Source organism: Squalius cephalus, assembly GCF_949319135.1.
Source record: "Squalius cephalus genome assembly, chromosome: 4".
Classification (NCBI taxonomy): domain Eukaryota; kingdom Metazoa; phylum Chordata; class Actinopteri; order Cypriniformes; family Leuciscidae; genus Squalius; species Squalius cephalus.
The window spans coordinates 351,656-376,104 of NC_137125.1; the positions used below are offsets into that span (position 1 = coordinate 351,656).

Below are 24,449 nucleotides of genomic sequence, written 5' to 3' on the forward strand. Positions count from 1 at the left end.
AATGAGGCATAAGGATTCTTTTCACTCAAATATAACAGGTTCTCATAAATGAAAATCCATCCAAACTAATTGAATATAAAGGGATTTATTTTGAACAATTATATAGACAACAATCAAACATAAAAATGAACAAATAAAACATTTGAAAAATATGTAAAACAAATTAAGATATTAAAATTTTTAATTAACAACTGTTTATTTAGATCCATAACCCCCATCCCCTGCCCTCCCTGGAGCTTGTTTGAAATGATTTGAAATAACGTTTTTTATTTCACATTCCGTAGCTGATGGACAGCTGGTCATCACTGCGTCTGCCAAATGAGAAAAAGGAAAGAATTATTGCTCAAGAAAAGCATTGTTGACAGTCATTTAACTAATTACAGTCAATCACTTTTGCTAGGATGCACACTAGAGCTGGCCAATATAGAGTTAACAGAATATAGATTGAGACTATATAATTTATATCAATATAGACAATAATTTATATTAATATTATAAATAAATGAATATCAATAATTTAACATTTTTGCTCGCGTAATGGTGATGCAATACGGGGTGTAACGATACGCGTATTGAACAATTCTGTACAAGGCATATATATATATATATATATATATATATATATATATATATATATACATACATATATATCTGAAATTTTCTTCTCGAATGTTCATTTTTATCAAGCTCATATATGCAAGTTCAGTAATTTCACTTAAATGGCAATGAAAATTACCTATTAATTGTCATTTAAGTGAAATTACTGAACTTACATATATGAGCTTGATAAAAATGAACATTCAAGAAGAAAATTTCAGATGGCACTTAGAGGCTTTTGCATCTGAACTCTTCATATACATATACAGTGATGGGAATAACGGCGTTATAAATAAACGGCGTTATTTTTTTCAATAATGAGTAATCAAACTAATTATTGCTTCCTCCATTAAAAACGGCGTTCTCGTTACTGTCATTAAAAATGTGGCGTTACTATAATTGAGCTCACTGAAGCGTTTTTCAGAGCAGTCTGTGTGAGAAAATGAACAGTATTTATATCGTTTTTACCTCTTGTACACAGCCACGTCCAAGTGATATGAGGGCTCGCGTGCTTCCAGGTGTGTGATGCGTCCGCGTTCTGGCTTAATTCGCGCAAGCGCCGCACTTAGACTAAGCCAGAACGCGCACACACCGAAGCACGCGCGCCCTCAGATCACTTAGACGTGGCTGTGTATAAGAGGTAAAAACAATACAAATACTGTTCGTTTTCTGACACAAACCGCTCGTTTCGTGTCTTAGGCCATCAGTGTGTACTTATGGTGGGGAATTGTTTAATTTGGACTTCTCTGTGCATGCTCTTTCAGGTGGTGACCATATAGACCTGCATTATATGACTGACAGACAAGAACAGTTTGACCTAAAAATATAAAAATTGAAACTACTGAAACAAAGACACCTACATCTTGGATGCCCATAAGGTGAGCTAAAACATATCAAAATTTAATTTCAAAGTGAACTATCACTATAAATCATTCTTTATCACTTACTCATATAACTCTAATAAACATAAAAAGATACTTATAGGCGTAGTTCACTTAAAAAAAAAAAAAAAAAAAAAACATGTAATCATTTACTCACTTTCACTTGGTTCCAAACCTGTATATGTCTTTCTTCTGTTGAACACACACAAAAAAATATATTTTGATGAATGTTGGTAACAAGACATTTAATGGTAGTCATTGACAAGTACTTTGTTGACTGATTGCAGGATAATTTGCAATAAACAGTGTCTAAATCAAATAAAGTGGATTACATCACTCCAGTTCTGAGGTTTTTACACTGGCTATCTGTCTGTCAAAAAATTAATATAAAAAAAAACTACAGTTGGTTATTAAAGTAACATTTTAAGACCAAAGTAAATTTCTAATCTTCTGATGCACTGAACCATCCAGAGCAGACCTCTCAGGACATCTGGGACAGTAGCCAGCTACTTTTATATCTCCAAAGTCAAAACAAAACATGGAGAAGCAGCATTCAGATTTATATCTGAAACAAATTCACTGAAAACTGAATGTATGCTGCATATTTTAATTATTTACAAACAAGACTTTATGTTTTTTTTCTTTTCGTGTTGCACTATGCTGCTGTTAAATTGTATATAAAGTACTTACAAAATTTGCTTTAAATCAACTGTAATTTAAAAACCAAAATATACTGGTATCTTATTAATAATAAAAAAATTGTAATGATAAGTTTCATAGTTTCATGCTTACCACATTCATTTAATTTAGATACATTTGCAATAACACGTGCAGGTAACGTTAACTTTTTGGAGAAAAATAGTACTCTGCAATGTTAATGTTAAAATGTCACGGTTCCTACACATTATAACAACTAACTAATTTAAACAATGAACATATCAAAAATAACACGCATACTTACAAGATCGAAGTATAAATGTTCAGATTTTCACTCAGACCGTTGCTCTCCGACAGCTGCCTCGTGTAAAATAAAATGGCGGAAATGTTTTCGCGAAATTTGGCTAAAGTGATCTAGTCGCGCAATGCCAGTAGTCCCAGTAGACATGTCTCAGTAGTGTTTCGATTGTGCCATCTAGCGGTTGGGAAATGCAATTGCATTTGATTTGATTTTTTATCGTAGATTGTGTATGAATGTTTGACATAAAACATATTAAGCTGTGTGAGCGAAAACATTTAAAAGACTAATATTCTTATACTAGATCGCTGGTCTGAATCTGGGCTATAGCCAAGCCGTACGTAGACCAGATTGCTTTGATTTCGCCAGGTGGGCTAAAGCAGACCGCATATAGCCGTCCAATTCGGAGCTAAATCGTGACTACAGATCGACCATGTCGTGAAATGACATATTGAACCTTGTAGATATCATACCAATGCGAACATGATGGAATATCAACCATTTCATGCACTGCCTGGCAAAAAACTACAATCAGTTTTGACTAAAAGTGGGCTACAATAGCCGGGTCTGAATAGGCCTACGAGCTAAATCGTGGCTACGCACAGCCTATAACATGTAGCCTAAAATAAAGTAAGCCAAACAACTTGTAATCACGGTAGACTTTGCTTACATGATGGAATATCATACATCTCACAAGTTATTTTGGAAAAAAATACATTTATCCAGATTAAATGTTATTTGGGCTAAAAGTGGGTTACGCATAGCCGGGTCTGAATACGAGCTAAATCGTGGCTACGCACAGCCTACACATATAACATGTAAAATAAAGTAAACCAAACAACTTGTAATCACGGTAGACTTTGCTTACATGATGGAATATCATACATCTCACAAGTTATTTTTGAAAAAAATACATTTATCCAGATTAAATGTTATTTGGGCTAAAAGTGGGTTACGCATAGCCGGGTCTGGCTGCTGAATACGAGCTAAATCGTGGCTACGCACAGCCTATAACATGTAGCCTAAAATAAAGTAAGCCAAACAACTTGTAATCACGGTAGACTTTGCTTACATGATGGAATATCATACATCTCACAAGTTATTTTGGAAAAAAATACATTTATCCAGATTAAATGTTATTTGGGCTAAAAGTGGGTTACACATAGCCGGACTATATCGGGTCTATATTTAACCCAGACGTTGAAAAGACGGCTATTGCTTGCTGGGTATAGTTTTGACCAATAAATTTAACACAAATATAAATCGTTGGATTATTTGGCTAAAATTTTGCATTAACCAGTATGTTATTGTTGTTGTTGTTGTTGTTGTTGTTATTATTATTATTATTATTATAGTCGTGTAAATACTTTTCAAGTTCAGTGCACTGACAATATTTACATTCAGTAAGAAGTAGCAAACCATTTTTTTTTTTAAATGTATTGGTTGCAATTGTTTTAATTTACAAACCAAGCAATGAAGACACAAAAAGAAACACGCTGAAGTCAAGTAAATGTAATTACAAACTCTGACAGTACAAAAGCTGACAGTGTTGAGGGAACACCTCTAGGAACAAGCACACACAGGATGAACGCCCAAAATGTAACAAGGCAAAAGAACAGGTCTTTAACTGGGCTTGTTAGTACGGTGACGCATTGCTGCCACATATATATATTTTTTCCACTCAATTATGTCGTAATAACGAGATCTTATGTCGTTTTATCTTTTCTCGTAATAACGAGATCTTATGTCGTTAAAACAACATCTTTTTCTCGTAATAACGAGATGCTATGTCGTTAAAACGACATGTTTTCTTGGCCTTATAAGGACATGTGTAGTCATGTACAAAATATGCCTTTATGCACATAAAATGTATAGCCAATCATTTTTTATCACTTCAACGTTCAAAAATCTGAAGCAATAGCAGCCCCCAATGGACATTCATGTTAAAATATCAAATTCTGCACACACCTTATTAATAAACCATACTATCCTACAGAAAAGCAGATGAGCCCGAATATGAACGCAACGCATTTAATTACACGTTAAGCGTTTTCCTCCCATAGAAACCCTTCATTATAAAGAAAATAAAGGTGTCTCTTAACGTGTCTTTCGAAGCCGGTGCACAGCAAATCCTTTAAATGGTATTCAATGTAAAGGAAAAATGAAAAACATAAGTAGGCAATAAAATAAACAAATTATTGTGGCATTTATTAGCCCTCAAACAATATTTATTTTAAAGCCTAAACGAATTTGTTTAAAGAAAAACACCAGCGTTGGGCGTTTATGTATAGGCTAAGTGTTTCAGCCACCCTTTTCAAACTGGCGCAAGAAAATGCAACAGAATTTGATTTGTTAAACATGAAGAGGATTATCCGTCTGGCATGGCCGCTCGCTCTAACGTTAACCTATAAATGTTCGCTATTATTAAGCACATATCCAGTGTTTGTGCGGAGTGTGGAGCGCGCGCTGCATGACAGAGGCGCCGGTGCCATCACTCGCATTTTCCTATCAACAGTGGAAACAACTTAAAATACTCCATCATTTCTGGTCATACAGAAAAGAATAATACATCAGTCGCCACTACTTTTATTTGTGTAAACTCACAACAAGAAGAAAACGTTGTGCTTTTGTAAAATAAAAGACGAACAGGGCGCGCTTTCATGATCTCCGTGAATTGGAGCGCGTCTCAAAAATAAACTGAAAAACAGTGTAAAGACAAGCCTCACAGACATGAGAAATATAGCTATCTATATAAAGCTTATAAAAAATGTCCACCAACGAAAAAAATACGGTACCATCTGATTATGTAATCCTGATTATGTAATCCTATGTAAGGCGCATCTAGGCTATACATTACAGCGGAGATGTATGGAGATATGTTTGCTGGCAGCCTACATTGATTTAGAAAAGACTAGTTTATTAATAAACAGTTAAAATGCTTCGTTATTTTTTTCAGACACATTTATTATCATTAGCCTATTTTGCCGGTGCTTTGCGGCAAGGTTTATGCATGCGCTTGAGCGCGGAATATAGGCTATAGCCTATGCAGCCAGGATTGAATATAAACGTGCGATTAGTCCTAATTGCTTAAATGAATGACTAGTCTAGACAAGTCTATGGCAACTCTAATCAATAGCCTACTATTTGACATTATTTAATTAGTAATTAGTATCCAGCTCTTTACATTAAATTAGTTGAGTTAGCATAATTAGTTAATGAACTAATAAAATAATAAAATAAAGTTTAAATTAAGAAACTAACAATATATTTATATAGCATTGCTTATTCCACCACACAAAGGACTGTTTAGAAGGTGACAATCCGGCGTGAAGACTGTAGGCTGTATCTTGAAGATTTTTGTATTGTATTTTCTGTTATAAAGACGAATATTGACATTTCGTTAATTAAACAAAATAAGAACATAATGTTGTAAAAAATAAACAACTTAGGCTATGTTCTGTTAGATGACTACTTTTTGTTTAATTATCTCTAGGTAATAAAGGTATAGCCTATTAACAAAAATAAATCTTATATATAATATATTATATAAAAAAACTTATAGGCCTATATAAAAATTTTTTTTTTTAAATAAAAATCTCTCTATAAATTACAGAAACGTCTGTCTGTCTGTGTGTGTGTGTGTCTGTCTGTCTGTGTGTCTGTTAACCACATATCTCTCGAACCGTTAGTCCGATGGATTTCAAACTTGACAGGTGTCTCGCTACGGTCACGAGTAAGTGCAGTGCCAAGTTTGACGTTGTTTGGATGAGAAATGCTAAAGATATCGTTAAATATATCATTTTTATAAGTAGTCCAGTTGGGTAGTGCACATATTAAATAATACCGTTACCGAGGTGATAAAAGCACCAAATTTTACATGAAGCTTCTTTAGGACCTCCTAAATGATTTCAGCCTAGGAGCCCAGCTGAAATATTGAAATTTAGTGTCAAATCACTTAAAAAACAATATTCATGAAAAACGTTTTTTGGTTTTTTTCCTCTCAAGTAAAACTTTCAGGGTAATGGCCTTTTAAGATCACTGAATAAGCTTCCTTTCGTTAATTTGTGCACAGGCCAGTAGATCTTCCAAATTATAAGTGTAAAACAGAGTGCCAAGACACCTTATACATAAAAAAACCCTCAAAAAGCCCTGTATAATATAGGCGGAATTATTAAAAAAGGCAGCAAAAATGCTTAAATGTTAAAGGTCCCGTTCTTCGTGATCCCATGTTTCAAACTTTAGTTAGTGTGTGATGTTGTTATTAGAGTATAAATAATATCTGTAAAATTATAAAGCTCAAAGTTCAATGCCAAGCGAGATATTTTATTTAACAGAAGTCGCCTACATCGAACGGCCGGTTTGGACTACATCCCTCTACTTCCTTCTTTAATGACGTCACTAGAACAGTTTTTTGACTATCCTCCGCCCACAGGAATACACAAAAAAAGGGGCCGTGGTCTTGCGCTCCCACGGAGAAGAGGAAGATGTTCTTCTCCGAGAAGAGGAAGATGTTCTCCGGGTCTGATTCCGGCTCAAATTGATAGGGTAATATTTAAAGGGGGGGTGAAATGCTATTTCATGCATACTGAGTTTTTTACACTGTTAAAGAGTTGGATTCCCATGCTAAACATGGACAAAGTTTCAAAAATTAAATTGTACATTTGAAGGAGTATTTCTGTGCCAAAAATTGTCCTTCCGGTTTGTCACAAGTTTCGGAAAGTTTTTTTCGAGTATGGGTCTGTGTGACGTCAGATGTAGCGGAATTTCCTTATACGGGTCCTAAGGGCACTTCTTCGGTAAGATCGCGGGCGCGCGCGCACTCGTCGACCAGAGCAAGAGAGCGAAAGCAGTTCGCCATCAAAGCGCCCTGCCCGGCTTTTGGGAAGTCAATGTCACCAAAGAAGTGTGTTTTTGGTTGCCAGGGCAAGACAACCCTGCACAGATTCCCAAAGAACCCAGCGCTAAGGGACCAGTGGATGGAGTTTGTTTTTCCTGAGCATAAACAGAGTTGTGTAAGACTGTTTGTTCCCTGCATTTCGACGATGATTGTTTTATAAACAAAGCCCAGATCGACGGATTTGCAGATCGTCTAATGCTTAAGGATCGAGCAGTCGCAATGATAAAGGTTCGCGGCCATGGTTGGAACCGGGCGGTGAGTAAAACTGCTTCAAATGTCTCTGTGTTGTTAGCTCGGCGCGTTAGCACAGCTTTAGCTTCGCCCACACGGCCCACCTCCAGCCACTCGTTTTTTTCCAGAAAGACTCGGTACAGCCTATCTTTCTTTTATAAATATAATAAAACTAAAGACTTTTTGGAGATATGAAGGATGCAATACTACTCTATAGGTACTCAAGATTAACAGGAGATTGAGTGAAAATGAGCATTTCACCCCCCCCTTTAAGACATGTTTACAATAACACTGAGCGCATGCATCTCCACGTTATGGTAAGAGGCGTGACCTTTCCGGGCAACGTGCGCTAAGCTGCTGTCGAATCACAACACAGGAACCGCTGGCACTATACGAGCGTATGGGACGCTCAAAGGGTTCGTTAAGCACTAGTAGAAATGGTGGTGGGAGTTTCCGGTTAGAGAAACTGGAGCAAGAGAGAGAGTGTCCCAGCAGAAGGGGTTTATTTTGATTATTTCAGCATGTATGAAGTATTACAGGCATTTGCCCATAGGTATATGTGTGGTCTACAATGAACAGAGAAAACAAAATACAATATAAGTTTGCTAGTATAAACAGTATTACCGATAGCATAAAGAATAGTCACTATACAAAACAGAAGTAATAGTAAATCAGGTTATCATTACTCTGGTAAAGTGTATTCAGTTATTTAGAATCTAAATATATAGCATAAATGATTTGCTTACATATCTGAATTATACTGCAGAACATAAACCACTGAATAGTATCAAACTAGTTTCAATATGACTTTACATGAATTTAGATAGTATGCAATTCACACAGAAATATAATTATAGTTGAACTAGTACATTGTGCAGATGACAGTAACTGAATATACAGAATATTAAAGTTCGAACAGCATAGAATGTAAATCAGATAACTTACTTCTTAATCAATCACTCACGGGAACAACAAACATGCGAAAGTCCGCTTTGTGTAAGAAAGCAAGTCAATCTCTCCACCTCTGTATATAGACTGCCCTCTGACTAGTTCAGACATGCCCAGATTTGTCCATGCCGTGCAAGCACCAACAAAGTAACTTACATAAAGATACCTCCAGGGGGCATTGTTGGGCTTTCGTACACAGCCGCCCCCAAATGTTGCTTGCGACATTTGAACCTGGTAGAAAGCCCTTCCTACGTGGCAGGATTGGTGTTGTCGTCATCAATGAGTTTGGGAAGTGGAATTAACCGAGCTACAGGTCTAACATAAGTCCGATCTTGAACCTGCACTGCAACTGTCCTTATACGTCCATCAGGTCCAGGGAAGGTACGGGTCACCTTGCCCACTGGCCAGAGGGCTCGTGGAAGTTGTGGGTCAATGATGAGTACTACTTGGTCAACCCTGAGCTTGTCAGTATCCCTTTTCCATTTTTGTCTTTCCTGGAGACTTGGCAGGTAGTGATTAATAAATCTAGCCCAGAATTGGTCCGCAAGTATTTGGCTATGCCTCCATCTCCTGGTTCCCAAAAGATTGCTGGAGTCATACATTACTTGTGGGAGACAGGAGTCATGGCGACCCATGAGCAGGATGCTGGGTGTGATTGGGTCTGGGTCTGCGATATCCGATGATACGTAGCCTAATGGCTTGGCATTCATGATTCCCTCCACCTCAATCAGAACAGTGCGGAGGACTGTTTCAGGGACTGTCTGTTCCTTTAGAATGACTTTCAAGGCTTGTTTCACTGATTTTACTTCTCTCTCCCAAATACCACCAAAATGTGGAGCACTGGGAGGATTAAATCTGCAAGAGATTTTCTGTTCAGCTAATTGCTCCTTTAATCGAGGTGCCATAGCTTCATAGGCCTCTTTAATCTCTCTGTTCCCTCCAACAAAGTTGGTGCCATTATCAGAGAAGAGCTCGAAAGGCTTGCCTCTTCTAGCTATAAATCTCCGTAGAGACATCAAGAAGGCATCAGTGTCAAGACTCTCAAGTAGATCCAGATGGAGGCATCGGGTGGTCATACATTTGAAGGTCATACATTATTCCCCATCTCTTTTCAGTTCGTCGTCCTATTTTTACTGTGAATGGACCAAAACAGTCCATTCCAGTGGAATAGAAGGGGGGCTTATAAAACCTAAGACGAGCTGGTGGGAGATCTGCCATCATAGGGATGCTAGGTTGGGCACGCCACTTTTGACATTCCATACAGCCTAGTTGATGTTTCTTGATGGCTGCTCTGCCTCTCAAAATCCAATAGTGACGTCTCAGCTCTGCAAGGACTCTTTCTGGCCCAGGATGAAGGAGATTGACATCATATTCCTTAATAAGGAGTTTAGTTATTTGATGACTAGGATCAAGAACTATGGGATGCAGGGCATTCATGTCTATATGTTCAGCATGACGCAGTCTTCCTCCAACCCTAATCAGCAAAGCATCTTTATCATACTCAGGAGACAGAGACACTAGCCGGCTATTGAATGGTAAGGATCGGTTTGATGATAGAGCCTTAACCTCCTCTGGAAATGAGTCTCTTTGGGCTTGTTGGAAAAGGAGCCTTTCTGCAGTAACATAATGTTCAGCTACGTCTGCTGGCAATGTGGAAGATTGAGCCGCCCCGTGTAGGCACGCCACTGTGGCCTTTACCAAGTCTTTCCAGGTGTTATACTGCTTTGCGTCTGGGAGTTGTACATCAGGACTAGTGCATAGGTGCAGACAGAGTGCTGACTTCTTTAATTCAGTATCTGGTTCAGGGTCAGCAACTAGCATGGTTGGCCAGGATGTTTCTGGTTGATACAAGAAGTCAGGTCCCTTAGCCCAACGGTATGATTGTGTCAACTCTTTTAAGGACTTTCCACGGGTAATGTCGTCTGCTGGGTTATTGCCAGAATCCACATACCTCCAGGAATTAACATCTGTGAGGGACTGAATTGCAGCAACTCGAGTTCCTACAAAGACTTTATATCTGCAGGAGTCAGCCAGCAGCCAGCGAAGGACAGTGGTGGAATCTGACCAGAGAATGACTTGCCTGATGTTTACTGTGAGTTCTGTTTGGAGGACTTTAGCTACTTGTGCTCCAGTAAGTGCTGCACTTAGTTCAAGTCGTGGCATTGACATTTGTTTCCGGGGGGCAACACGTGATCGGGCCAGTACGAATGAAATATGTACATGACCATCTTTGTCTTCTGTGCGCATATATGATACTGAGCCGTATGCTCTCTCCGAGGCATCACAGAAGATGTGTAGGTCTCTGGTGAATGTTTCATCATGCACTTGAAATGGAGTGTAGCATCTGGGAATCTCTTGTTCCTCCAAATCAGGTAGTTCCTGTACCCAGGTTTGCCATCTGTTTCGTAGACTGTCAGACTCAATGAGGTCATCCCATCCCACATGAATTTTCCACAGATCCTGAATGAGTATCTTGGCTTGGGTGGTGAATGGAATCAGGTACCCGAGAGGGTCATACTGCGATGCCAATACCTTGTAAATATTTCTCAAGGTTGGTTTGAGACTTTCCACTTGGCGGGGCTTGTATCCTAAGGAATCACTGAGACAATTCCATCGCAATCCAAGTGTGCCCTCTAAGAGATCTGGACTCTTTTGGGATAACCATAGCTCACTGCTTTGTGACCTTGCTTCTGATGGAAGGTGTTCAATGACTTCTGGTTTGTTGCTGGCCCATTGGCGGAGATCAAACCCTCCAGTAAGCAGCAATTGCCGTAGGCCATCTACAAGAGCTCTAGCCTTTTCCGTTGATTCCATACTTTGAAGACAATTGTCTACATAGAATGACTGGGTAACTGATTCTATGAGAATGGGATCAGTTTCGCTGTTGTCATGGGCTATTTGTTGCAGTGCATATATGGCACAACAAGGACTGCACGTTGTGCCAAAAGGCAGGACTTGCCACTCATATATCTTTGGCTGCTCACTCCTTTGCATGTTTCTCCAGAGGAAGCGCAGGATTGCCTTGTCATCTGGCAATAGGCGAACTTGGTGAAACATTCCTTTCACATCTCCGCTCACAGCCACGGTGTGTTGTCTGAACCGAAGCAGAACTCCAAGTAAAGATGGACCAAGTATGGGACCAGGAATGAGGAGCTCATTCAATGATTGACCCTGATACGAGAAAGAACAGTTAAACACAATCCTGTTTTTGCCATTGTGATTCACCATATGGTGTGGAATGTACCAGGATTCAGTGGTCTTCTCAGCTTCCTGAGTGGAGATTTCTGCCACGTAACCAGCTTGCTCTAATTTGTTCATCTCAGTGCAGTATGCTTCAGAGAGGTTTGAGTCTTTGGCGAGTCTCCTTTCAGTGTTGCGAAGACTTGCCAGCACTGCTTCCTTTGGAGCTTTAAGGGCGACAGTATTTGGTCGTCTGAGCAAAGGAGTGGCATATCGTAGAATACCGTCCACCTCTATCCTAGAAGTGCATGTTTGGAGTACTGTTAGAGCATGCTGGTCCTGTTTAGAACGAGTAGCTGCTGTTTCATTAATGTAGGGCAGGGTGTCAATCTGCCAGAGACGCTCAACGTTCTTGAGTAACTCAGCATTCTGAGAATCTATAGAGATGTTCAGACATTGTTGATCACAGGGAGCAGTTTGGCTGTACCCCACAGGGCCTTGAAGAGTCCAGCCAAGTCTGGTGTGAACAGCTATTGGGGCATTAGGAGGTCCCATTCGTATGGGTTGAACTGGTACAAGTAAGTGAGGCATGTCCGACCCAATGAGTAGCAAGGGTTGTGCTCGCTCAATCTGTGGCAATGGTAAGGACCGGATATGGGCATATTTGCGTTGAAGAGCAGCTACTGGATAAGAATGTTCCGACAGTCTCAGATTCGCTGCAGTGAAGACATGATTAATCTGGAACTTCTTAGTGGGTCTGTTTAGAGGTGACACAGAGAGGGAAACAGATGCTCCATTTAATTGAAGTACATCCTGACGTATTGTACGTAACGTGAGAGTCTCAGGCACTTTGGTGAGGTTTAACTGCTCCACGGCTTGTGGCAGTACAATGCTACGCTCAGAGCCATCGTCTAACACCGCATATGTCTCCATGGCTTTATCTCCGTTATGAAGTAGGAGCTTAACTACCTTAAGCATCACCTTTGGAGATCGGTTTGGACGATCTAAGTATACCTGTGAAGGGGGAACATTGACCATAAGAACACTCTTTTGTGTTTGCAGTACTGCTTCATGAAGAATGGTAAGGTGCAGCTCTTTACAGGTCTTGCACCCTCGCTTCAGAGTGCAGTTGTCCGAAGCATGTGTCCTTCCACATTTCCAACAACGCTTTCCATCCGTTATCCACTTCAGTATTTGCTCTGTGGTTAGTAGCTTAAATTTAGAGCAAGAGTTCAGGAAATGGTCCTTATTGTTGCAATATGGACAGTACGGTTGAAACTTGGGTGTCTTAATTCCTGCTTGTCCTTGAACAGATGAGGTACTGTTAGTGGAGTAAAGGATTGAGGTAGATCTGTCCTTAGAACGATAAGGTGTGCGTGGATCCTTCTTAGGTGTCCTGGTTACCTCACTTTGATAAAGCGCTGCTGCTCTGTTTGAAATGCGCTTAGCCTGAGACTTTAGCTGCAGCCATGCAGAGAAATCAGATAGGGTGTAGGTGCGGTCGGTGCCAGTCTGGAGAATGCCATGGCTAAAACAGTACTCAACAAAACTGTCACGGTATGACGGTGGCATTTTGCTCAGAAGGCGATCAACATGAGATCCACATCTTAACTCATAGCCATTCGGGCCTTCTAAAGTCCTGAGCATCCCTACAAATGAATGGATAGATAAGGCGAAGTCGTCAAAAGCTTCAGCATCTCCAAACTTTAGAGCAGGAGCATTTAGTATGGCACCTAGCTCACACTGGACTAGTTGGCGTGGTTGACCATATTTATCTTGCAGTGCTTGTAATGCAGCTGTGTATGGCCGGGGATCGTGCATGTATGCCTTTGCAAGCTGGAGAGCACTGGGAAGCTTTAAGTGACCTAAAAGCACTTGATACTTGTACTGTTCACTTAAGTGTTGTTGGTTGTCCATTAGGTTGTCCAGTGCCATTTTGAGCAGTGCAAAGTCACTTTCACGTCCAGATTCAAAGGTCGGTATGACAGGTTTTGGGACACCATAGGCAGAAGCAGCTAACATCTCTATTCCTGGTGGCTGGGATTGAGGGATATACATTGTTGTCTGAGCTGGAAGGGCATGAGATGGAACTGGGTGAGTGGCTGGGAATGCCATTTGAGAGTGAGGATACAGTACTTGGTATGGCTGAGGATGTACTGAAGCCCCTAAGGTTACAGGGTTCAGAGGTGAAGCTATTGAGGGAGGCACACTGACAGCCGGTATCTGATGGTAGGTTACAGTGGTGACAGGAGGGGTTGGCTGCACTGTAACTGCAGCTGGGTAAATAGGTGCAGGAAAAGTGAGAGCAGTTCTAGACTCTGAAGTGGGCTGAGCTGCTGCAAGAGGGGGTAATGACCATGTAACTACGTTAGGATGGCGCACATCAGGAGTAAAGTCTGGGGCACGGAAGGATGCTTCAGTGGCTAAGGCTGTGGTTGGTAACACATGTGGTGCTGGAGGAGGCAATACTGATGCCTCAGAAGTAATAAAGACAGGTTGTGGCGTGGAATGTCCCTGCATTTGCTGGTCAGATGTTATGAAAATATCACTAGTAGCAGCTCTCTGTTGAAGTGGGCTTGCTTCAGGTAGTGCTTCATGCGAGTTACTAGTGATGCTAGATTGTGATCCAGATTTGCTACCATCATGGGTGTCCTGTTTAAGGAGTGAGGTGACTAGCTTAGCAACCTCAAGCTCATTTTGCACTTTCTTGAGACGCCGTCGTGTCGCAATTTGTTTAGCCAAGGCTTCTCTGGCTTTGAGTGCTTCTCTAGCTTGGTCATCAAGTTTCTGACATTCTTTATCTGCTGTAGTGTCCTCTTCGATCTGGCGTTGTAGTTCCTCTAGTTCAAGAGCCTTTAATCTCTCTTCTAGCAATGCAGCTTGGACGTCAGAGAGAGCGTGTCTTGGTGATCTACTTGATGTACTGTGGCGTGATCTGGATGTAGTGTTGGAGGCTGTACCAGAGGAAATGGACTTAGATGAATGTCTAGAGTGTCTCTGTGAAGAGGCGTCAGCTGGGGTTGGAGCTGAGTGCAGGTGTGCAGGAAGCTGGACTTCATAATCTTCAAGATGGGCTGGGAGATGTCGCTCTCTTTGTGTGCGGGGTCTGACCGCGGGATCTGCTGTGCTGGCAGTATCAGGATCCATTTCTACTGAAGTACATCCGGCTCGAAGGACCATATACGAGCGTATGGGACGCTCAAAGGGTTCGTTAAGCACTAGTAGAAATGGTGGTGGGAGTTTCCGGTTAGAGAAACTGGAGCAAGAGAGAGAGTGTCCCAGCAGAAGGGGTTTATTTTGATTATTTCAGCATGTATGAAGTATTACAGGCATTTGCCCATAGGTATATGTGTGGTCTACAATGAACAGAGAAAACAAAATACAAGTTTGCTAGTATAAACAGTATTACCGATAGCATAAAGAATAGTCACTATACAAAACAGAAGTAATAGTAAATCAGGTTATCATTACTCTGGTAAAGTGTATTCAGTTATTTAGAATCTAAATATATAGCATAAATGATTTGCTTACATATCTGAATTATACTGCAGAACATAAACCACTGAATAGTATCAAACTAGTTTCAATATGACTTTACATGAATTTAGATAGTATGCAATTCACACAGAAATATAATTATAGTTGAACTAGTACATTGTGCAGATGACAGTAACTGAATATACAGAATATTAAAGTTCGAACAGCATAGAATGTAAATCAGATAACTTACTTCTTAATCAATCACTCACGGGAACAACAAACATGCGAAAGTCCGCTTTGTGTAAGAAAGCAAGTCAATCTCTCCACCTCTGTATATAGACTGCCCTCTGACTAGTTCAGACATGCCCAGATTTGTCCATGCCGTGCAAGCACCAACAAAGTAACTTACATAAAGATACCTCCAGGGGGCATTGTTGGGCTTTCGTACAGGCACAATCAGAACTCGTTACGTATTTCTGAAGGAGGGACTTCATAGAACAAGGAAGTCATCAGCCCGTTCTTAGGACAGTGAAAACAGCGGTATACAGATAAGTAAATTGTGTGAAAAATACTGTTTTTTTACACGCGAAAAATGAACACATGTTATATTGCACACTGTAAACACAATCAAAGCTTCAAAAACACACGAAAAATGGGACCTTTAAGAGATCTTGGTTTCTCTTTTATTTTTCAGTTCAACTAGGTCATTCATAGCCTGATTAAAATCAGACCATTCTCAGTAGTAACTGAGTAATGGTCTGGCAAACTCCTTTAATAACTCATTTCCAAAGGGGCGTCACCAACGGACGTCGCTCAATGCCTCTGGGGCAATTGGATAGACCTAAAACTCCTAAAACCAATCAGAGCGATCGGCATCGTGCAAAGCCATATGCGGTGTCCCAAAGTTACACTACGCCATAAAAGTATGTACTCTTTTTGTGAAGAAAATGTATTTACTTTTGAATGTGTAGCAAAAAAGTAGGCAAGCTTTGGGACATACTACTTCGTCATCTTTATCGGACGGATCTGTCGCGTGCACCCTGTCACTTAAACTGCCCTGTCAATCATCTTGTCACAGTTAAAATCCTCTATTAAATTAAATTTAATTTCCTACCGTTTCAGAGAGAAATGTAGTAGCACGTTCATCTGCCAGTGGGTCTTTCATGGAGACTGTCCTCATGTGTTTGCAATTTGAATATAATAATGCATTTAAAAGTTGGTGCGCTTCACCAACGGAACGGACGTAGCTCAAATGCCTCTGGGCGCAATTGGATAGGCTAGTGTAACGGTCACCAGCTGGAGTGCCCTTGAGAGCCACCAGAGGGCACTCCACACCAGACTCTCACGTTCACTCACAAACTACATTTCTCAGAACTCACTGCCCAGACCCATCAACACTCATTATCACATTCATCTGTATCTCATTATCTTGTTTAGTTCACCCCATATAAGCCTGGTTCACCCCTTCACTCACTGCAAAGTTTTGTTTGTGTCACACTGCATCTCTGAGCGTTTTCCCTGGTTTCCTGTTTCTTGGTTTTTGGATTTCTTGCCTGTTCTGTGGACTATTCTCTTGCCTCTGACCCCTGCCTGTCTTGTTTTGTTTTGTTTTGTTTGTTTGGACTGCCTACCTGTGTTTTGACCCATTGTCTGTTTATTGTATTACGTGTCTGGATTGCCTCTTAATAAAGCTGCATTTGGATCTCCCCTTTGAGTCTCAGAGCAGATCGTAACAGCTAGACTTAAAATCAATCAGAGCGATCGTCATCTTGTAAAGCCCGCCTCAACGTTTCTGATTGGTGCCACGATTTCGAGGCCATGGAAATGGGCTTGAATGAGCTCTTTGCCAGACTACTGGCAGAGCAAATCTAAATTTGCCGGAAGTTGTCTGGGTTTTCCCAGGCTAGGTCATTCATATAGCTATCTACTGAGTTCATAGTTTGGTCATTAGTTTTGTGTTAGGCTTCATCACATCACATTAAATCCTATTTGTGTGTGACAGTACATTGCTAGATGTACTTTCAGTTATTTTGGTTGCCTATTGTAGATGTGTTGCAGGTCAGAATTCGTTCGTTCTTTTATGCTTAATGTCCAACTAAGGAATACACTTGGAATACACTTGGCGACCTCTTAGAGTGCTCTGGTTGGACGACAGCACTCACTGAAGCAGAAGTATCATCTTCTGGAAAGGCTGACTCATTTATGAAAGCAGCACACCTAACTCGCACCAGGCATGGTGCGAGTCATGGAGACCAAGTCACTCTACTCTCACTTCACAATCTACAGCAGAAAGCTTTTAGGCTTATTGCTGGACCCAAAGATGAAGATACATTTATCATTAGGAGAAATGATATGCTGAAGAAGAGTCCAACTTTCATGTACTGGGATCTAATACTAAGATATGAAACCCTCATTCTCATTTTTGTCAGAGCTCACAGAGAGAAGAACTTCCTTCTATATGTAGAAATTTTAGAAGAACTCATCCCTCTATTTTTTGCCTTGGACCATACACACTATGCAAGATGGGTGTCTGTCCACATCAGGGACATGAAGTCTTTGCCCAGCACCATCAAGGATGAGTTTGAAGAGCATTCACACTGGGTTCTCTCAAAGACATACAACAAGTTCTCTGCAATACCTTTCGACCAAGCTCATGTTGAAACAAGAGAATACGACTGTGAAAGGTTGCGGTGGTGCAGTTGGTCTCACAGAAAACCCAAATGCTTTCAGACGATGGATGATCTCTGGACCAGAGTTGGGAAGATTGCTGAAAGAATTTGAAGAGGATTTTTTTCCTGAAAATGACATAGATAATCCTAAGAACTTCCAGCATCATGAACAGTGTCTTTCCACACAGAAGACATTTCAAAGACATGTGGCCAACCTGTCTGAAACTATTAAAAGAATGAGCAACCCTTTCTTGGATGATTTTAAAGATCTAGTCACTCTTGACAGCCATAACTGTGCAGATGAATCTGTAGCTAAAATAGAGTTCATCTTAGAAGACACAGGCTATATCTCACATCAGGGCAAGCTGTATCTTCCTTTGGTTCCAGCAGCACCATGAGCAGTTGCAATCATGAAGAGGCAGACACCTGGACTGTGGTTCATATACAGCATGCCCTGGAGCAAGGAGCAAAAACTGTCCATGTGCGTACTGTGGACACTGATGTCATTGTGATTCTTGAAGGTCTATTCCATGATTTACTTGTGATTCAATCTTTGACTGACATCTGGGTGGCTTTTGGCATGGGCAAAAAGTAGAGATTTTACCATATCAATAGCATATGTAAAAGTCTTGGTAAGGACAAGTTTCAAGCACTGTTGATGTTCCATGCCTATCCAGGGTGTGATATAACATCTACTTTCACTGGGAAGGGTAAGAAGTCAGTTTGGCAGGCCTGGCAAGCCTATGATAAAGTATTTGCTTCCCTTGCCAGAAATCCATTCCAAAAATTAGATGCTGCTTCATGGCAGTTCCAAAAGCTTGAGAGGCTGACTGTCATCTTGTATGACAAGTCCAGTCCTTCAAGCTCCATTGTCCAGAAGAGGAAAGAACTCTTCTGCCATGGGAGTAGGACAATGGAGAAACTGCCACCCACCCAAGATACTCTACTGCAGCACATCAGACGGGCAGTTTACCAGACTGGAATCTGGGCGACCAGCAGACTCTCACAGCAAGGTATTCCTTCTCCAAGGGACTATGGATGGACCAAGGAATCAGGGTCTTGGGAACCAGTTTGGATGATACTTCCAGAAGTTCCCACAGCCTCCAGAGAACTTATCAAATGTTGCTGTAAGGGGGATTGTTCCACCTGCAAATGTGGTAAAGCAAGTCTAGACTGCTCACCTCTTTGCAAATGCAACTGTAACGACTCATAATTATCAATTACAGGGCCAATAAAGACCATATTGCTAATACTTTAACATGTATTGAAGCTTTAGTAATGTAAAAGTTCATAAACATAAATAAACATATCAAAATGTTAACTTTGGGATTCATTTGAATACTTTATCTTGTGCAGGAATTTGAAAATCTCTGTGTTTTTAAGCATATTTCATTGATAATGATATACTTCTAATATGACATGTTACAACATTTATTTCCGAGGGCTCCTAGGCCAAAATTATATCGGCCTAGGAGTTGTATCGGTCAAAGAAGCCCCAAGAAGGTTGTGGTTTAAAAATAAACATTCTGACAATCTGTCAGCTACACTGTTTACTTCTGAATATTATAGTTTGGATCCAAAACGTGATAAATCCATTTTGATTAATTTGAGTAAAAATGTGTTTTCTTTACCAAGAAACCAACAATTACTAAAAACACACACAAAAACTGATTTTGCACGGGCACTTCGCACTGCTCCCTGAATCGACACGCTTATTCATTTGTGGATGTTAACTGAATCTGTAAGTCAGCTATGCTGTTTACTTCTGAATATTATATTTCATTCTGGTGCGCTTAACGCTATCGCTACTGTGTAATAGTAGCCTATGCTATTCACCAACTAAACATATCCTATTCAATGCATTCACAGTCTCTTTCACGGGCATCATTTGTAGTGGCCTATACACAAACTGTTTACTCAAGCGCAGCGTTTTCTCGGAGTTCACTGTGTGCTTTTTACCATGCACAAATAAAAATGTCACTGAACTTTTGCTGTGTAATTGTAACAATGAGCATTCAATCACACCAAACCAACAATTACTAAAAACACACACAAAAACTGATTTTGCACGGGCATTTTTTGCACTACAAAAAAATAAGAAAAACAAGGCAATTTTATTTTTATCTAAATTTTGATAAAACTGCAATTTAAATATATTATTTCTATAAGTTCTACAAAAAAGGACAAAATAGATAGGCTGAATAACCTGATCTATGACATGTTAAATGGTGGTAGCCTAGTCTATGAACAGTAGCTAAACCCCCCTAAGCCAACAGAAATGGTTAGACCCAAGCCTTCAGCAGCCAATGACACTGACCCGTTCAAACTAATTTTAACTCGTATTTCACGCATTCTTTTTGCCTGGTTGGAAACTTCACACACGTTTGTACTGCCTGTTTGGGTTATCGGTTTACACGTCAAAAGCGTGCGTTTTGTCCTAGTCAAAACACACGTTTTCAACGCCCATTTTTGTTATTATAAACGCGCGTCAAAAACGCGCGTTTTCGGTGACCCCAAAGCGCACGTTGCAAACGCGCGTTTTAAATGGTAGATCACACGGCGAGGACGCAACGTGCGCTTTTATGGCAAATCGCGCGTCAGGGACGCGCGTTTGGCGGTCGAAACGCACGCTTTTGACGTGTCAGTGTGCAATCAGACGCCGACCAGGCGTTTATGAATACTTTGGCTTGCCATAGGAACACGGAGCTGTCACGCAGCGGAGCCGATCCGCAGCCGTTCCGCATCTGCTGGAAATTGGGGGTAAGTCTAAGATGATACAGCATGATGCCATGTTTTGAGATTTTTGTTGTATGTTACTCTGTTATCCTTTTTATTTACACTCGTGTCTTCTTTGACAGTTGTCTATTTCTTTGACTTATGTTTTTTTTTTTTTTTACAGGTAACACCTCAATACATTTATGTAGATACAAAAAATTATGTATATAAAATAAAGTATAAATGCCTTTTAAATGCTCTTTCTAAATGCCTCTTTTTTTCTTTTTTGTACAGTAAATGAGTTTCTCTTGAATTCAATGTCCCATACAGTGTGCATACCTCATTTGAAACAATTTCACTGCAGCATTTTGTGGATATATAACATTTTACTACTTCAGATGTCTATAAAGTTTCCATTTCTTAGAAAAAAGTAAATGCCAGTTCTCATAGGGGACGTCCCATACAGTATACACACCTCATATCAAACCATTTTACTGCAGCATTTTGGAGATATGTCACTTTATTCAACTTTAGATGCCCATAAAAACCTCATTTCTAATAAGTAGAGGAAAACAATGGCCAGTTCTTATAGGCAGGGGTGCACATAACTGGTGTTAAATTTTGGCCCAAAATGTTGGTACTCAAAAGCGCTTCCTTCCATGTTTTCTGCTGCGTCGTTTATTTTTACCACACGTGAGCACCAGTTATGTGCACCCCTGCTTATAGGGGACGTCCCATACAGTATACACACCCCATATCAAACCATTTTACTGCAGCATTTTGGAGATATATGCCGTTATTCTACATTAAACACCTATGAAAACCTAATTTCTAATAAGTAGAGGAATAAAATGGCCAGTTTCTATAGGGGACGTCCCATACAGTATACACTGTTCATATCAAAACATTTTACTGCAGCATTTTGGAGTTATGTCTAGGGCTGTAGTCAACCAAAGAAATGCTTAGTCGACCAAAGTCCTGTCCTGCACAATGATTAGTCGACTAAAAAAAAAAAAAAAAAAAAAACGCGATGTTTTGCATTTTGATTGAACATTTATTAAACAATTGTCATAGGGCATTTATAAAACAACAACGAAAAAGCTTTTTTTGTGTGTGTTTTTTTATTGACACCTGGGATCCCCCGCGAAACGGTTCTCATTCGCGCTTGAATAAGGCCGGCGACACACTGGCTGCTGGCGTGGGAGTCTCAGCTGCGTTGGGTGTCTGTTTTTATTTCGGCTCCCATGTTAACAGGTTGGAGTTTGCACACTGCCTGCGTGAGACACGCGTCTCTCAGGCGCGGCTCGAGCCACGCGGAAAACGCGTGCATGCTAGAAATAGAACCAACCCTGAGTGTTCCAGCAAGGGGAGTGTTCTCTGGCTAGAGCTTTTTCTTTAGGCCTATTTAAATTTCGTTTTTTCTTTATTTAAATTTCGTTTTTCTTTATTTAAATTTCATTTTTTCTGTATTTAAATTTCGTTTTTTTCTTTATTTAAATTTCGTTTTTCTTTATTTAAATTTCGTTTTTTCTGTATTTAAATTTCGTTTTTTTTCTTTATTTAAATTTCGTTTTTCTTTATTTAAATTTCGTTTTTTTTCTTTATTTAAATTTCGTTTTTCTTTATTTAAATCTACCCTTTACCGTGTCAGTAATTTGTTAATCAGAAAAATATTAGATTACCTTAAAAGTATTGCTTAAGTTAACAGACTGTGTGCGTTTTATATCACTAGTGCAGTGTCCGTTCTCAGAGAATATAAGCCCTGCTCGCGTGAGGTGCGCCGCTTCCCGCTCGCGCTGTTCTGTAGTTTACTATAAATTCTGAACGTGTCGCGTCTCGCGTGTCTGTCTATATTGCACCAAATGCGACACTGCACTCCCTTGTGAAGTCGATTGGATGAACGGTTCTCGAAATAATCAAAATGCAAACGGACAGACAGACACATAGAGATTACTACCTATATTCCTTACTGAGCGCGAAGCAGCAGTGCAGCCGGCCACAGGTGCGGTTCCCGAGTGTTCTACGTGGTGCGCTAAACTGTGGCGCTGTTACAAAAAAGCCTAAATTAAAGCATTTAAAGTTGGGGATAAAACATAGGCCAATTATATTTAGAATACAGTAATATATAACTGCTTATAAAGTAGGGATGTCCCGATCAGGTTTTTTTGCCCTCGAGTCCGAGTCCGAGTCATTTGATTTTGAGTATCTGCCGATACCGAGTCCCGATCCGATACTTAATACATAAAAAAAGAATAAAGAAGAGCGAAAAAACAGATCCAGGATGTTCCTTATTTTTTATTTAATTCACCTTATTTTAACATTCAACAACTCTGTTAACAAACAGAGCACTTCTGTGAGGTAGCTTGAACAATCAAGTAATACATAAATTCTTCACTTTTGGACTTTAGTGCAACAGTAAATATAAAAAAAGTCTAATATATAAACAAATAGCACCTCAACTTAAAATACCCGGCAGGCATGTAAACAAATAAAAAATAAAAAGTGCTACAGTGTTTGCAAAGCCAGTAATGTGCTTTTAGGAACTGCACTCCTAACTCTTACGCCGGTTTCACACTGCACTGTTAGCAGAGCGTGCAGCGCGTATTTTTTTTCGCCGCCCATGTTACCAGATTAAACCAGGCTTTAGAGCATTCACACCGCGCGCAGAGGCGGCGCGGCAGTGCCGCGATCGTTTCGGCGCCGAGTCTATTTTTGCTGCGCCGCTTTTGCTGAATTAAAGTGACAATACATTGATCATGGCCAAAATACACCGCAGTTTTATCCAAAAAGTGCATTGATGATATCTATTGTGTTTTAAACAGTCAATCAAATGACCAACAGCAATTTAAAAAGAAAACAAATGTCCAAAAACAAACTTGTTGCCATAACAATAAAATCAAAGATGAAACAAAAGTTATATAAATGAAATTATTAATAAAATAAGCTTCTTGACAAGTCTTTTCTCTTAAATGTATTTGAAAACGAAAAAAAGCAATGCCAACTTATCCATTATAGAGTAGCCTACTCTGTCTGTAGCCTGCCCTACACAACCCGCGGTTCAGCCGCGCGTGACAAACGCTGCCAGTGTGAAAGCAAAACGCACGTGTCCTGCTCCTGCTCACCATACGCACTGCTCCTGCGCTGCTTACTAACGCGTGCAATGTGAAACCGGCGTAACTCTGTGCCACCGCATAAATATTGATGTGTTAAAAAATAATGAGAATATATATATCCGAGTCCTGATCGGGAGGTAACGTCCGATTCCGATCGAGTCTGAAAACACGTGATCGGGCCCGATTTCCGATCATGTGATCGGATCGGGACATCCCTATTATAAAGGAATAAATATCAAGGAGTAAATCAATGAAAATTTCTTTATTGGTGAAAAAAAATTAAAATAATTATGCGACTGGTCGACCAATGAGAATGTCAGTCGACCAAGACGGCATCGACCGATTAGTCAACTAGGTCTGTCAACTTTAGTCGTTTAGTCATGTCACATTTTACTACTTCAGAGGCCTATAACTCATTTCTAATAAGTAGAAAAAACTAATGGTCAGTTCCTATAGGGGACGTCCCATACAGTATACACACCTCATATCAAACCATTTTACTGCAGCATTTTGGAGTTATGTCACATTTTACTACTTTAGTATGGAGCTTATAATATGACAAAATAATTTGAATTTGAATTGTGTAAATTTGAATATGACAAAATGATTTGAATTTGAATTGTGTAAATTTGAATTATTTGCAAGTGTAAAAATAGTTCTGAATTAGATTTTTTATTTGAAATTTAACAAATTTAAATGTTTTTATGGCTGAATTTTATAGACATGTATTTTCAAACAGCTAGTTTTTTTTGTTCTGAATTCTTATACTGCAAATATTCAGTT

The 24,449-nt window shown here is 39.9% G+C and overlaps 1 long non-coding RNA gene across 1 annotated transcript; it reads right to left on the reverse strand.

Annotated features, from left to right (window-relative positions):
- Nucleotides 1-239: 239 nt before the first annotated feature.
- Nucleotides 240-2,494, reverse strand: LOC307157217. The gene is made up of 3 exons (XR_013820900.1): nt 2,440-2,494; nt 1,636-1,670; nt 240-311 (listed from the first exon to the last, which is right to left on the reverse strand). It is a non-coding gene; the product is annotated as an uncharacterized lncRNA (long non-coding RNA).
- Nucleotides 2,495-24,449: the final 21,955 nt, after the last annotated feature.